Below are 1,180 nucleotides of genomic sequence, written 5' to 3'. Positions count from 1 at the left end.
CGTTATAACGAATAACGTCATATAGTAATGCGTCATAACGTATAACGCCATATAGTAATGCGTCATAACGTATAACGTCATGTAGTATTGCGTCATGACGTATAATGTCATATAATAAGGCGACATGACGTACAACGTCATATAGAAGTACGGTATAACGTATAACGTCACATAGTAAAACGTCATAACGTATAACGTCATACAGAATTACGGTTTAACGTCTAACGTCATACAGTAATGCGTCATAACGTATAACATCATATCGAATTCCGGTTTAACGTATAACGCCATATAGCAATGCGTCATAACGTATAAAGTCATATAGAATTACGGTTTGACGTATAACGTCATATAGTAATGCGTCATAACGTATAACGTCATACAGTAATTCGTCATACCGTATAACGTCGTATAGCATTACGTCATAACGAATAACGTCTTATAGTAATACGTCATATCGTATAACGCCATATAGCAATGCGTCATAACGTATAACGTTATACAGAATTACGGTTTAACGTATAGAGTCATATAGTAATGCGTCATAACGTATAACGCCATATAGTATTGCGTCATAACGTATAACATCATATAGTATTGCGTCATGACGTATAACGTCATATAATAAAGCGACATGACGTACAACGTCATATAGAATTACGTCATAACTTATAACGTCATATAGAATTCCGGTTTAACGTATAACGCCATATAGCAATGCGTCATAACGTATAACAACATATAGTATTGCGTCATGACGTATAACGTCATATAGTAATGCGTCATAACGTATATCGTCATATAGTATTGCGTCATGACGAATAATATCATATAATAAGGCGACATGACTTATAACGTCATATAGAAGTACGGTATAACGTATAACGTCACATAGTAAAACGTCATAACGTATAACGTCATACAGAATTACGGTTTAACGTCTAACGTCATACAGTAATGCGTCATAACGTATAACATCATATAGAATTCCGATTTAACGTATAACGCCATATAGCAATGCGTCATAACGTATAACAACATATAGTATTGCGTCATGACGTATAACGTCATATAATAAAGCGACATGACGTACAACGTCATATAGAATTACGTCATAACTTATAACGTCATATAGAATTCCGGTTTAACGTATAACGCCATATAGCAATGCGTCATAACG

This window comes from Bombus fervidus, unplaced genomic scaffold (assembly GCF_041682495.2).
Source record: "Bombus fervidus isolate BK054 unplaced genomic scaffold, iyBomFerv1 scaffold0020, whole genome shotgun sequence".
In the NCBI taxonomy this organism is placed as follows: Eukaryota; Metazoa; Arthropoda; class Insecta; order Hymenoptera; family Apidae; genus Bombus; species Bombus fervidus.
Note: the sequence above shows the minus strand (reverse complement) of the source record.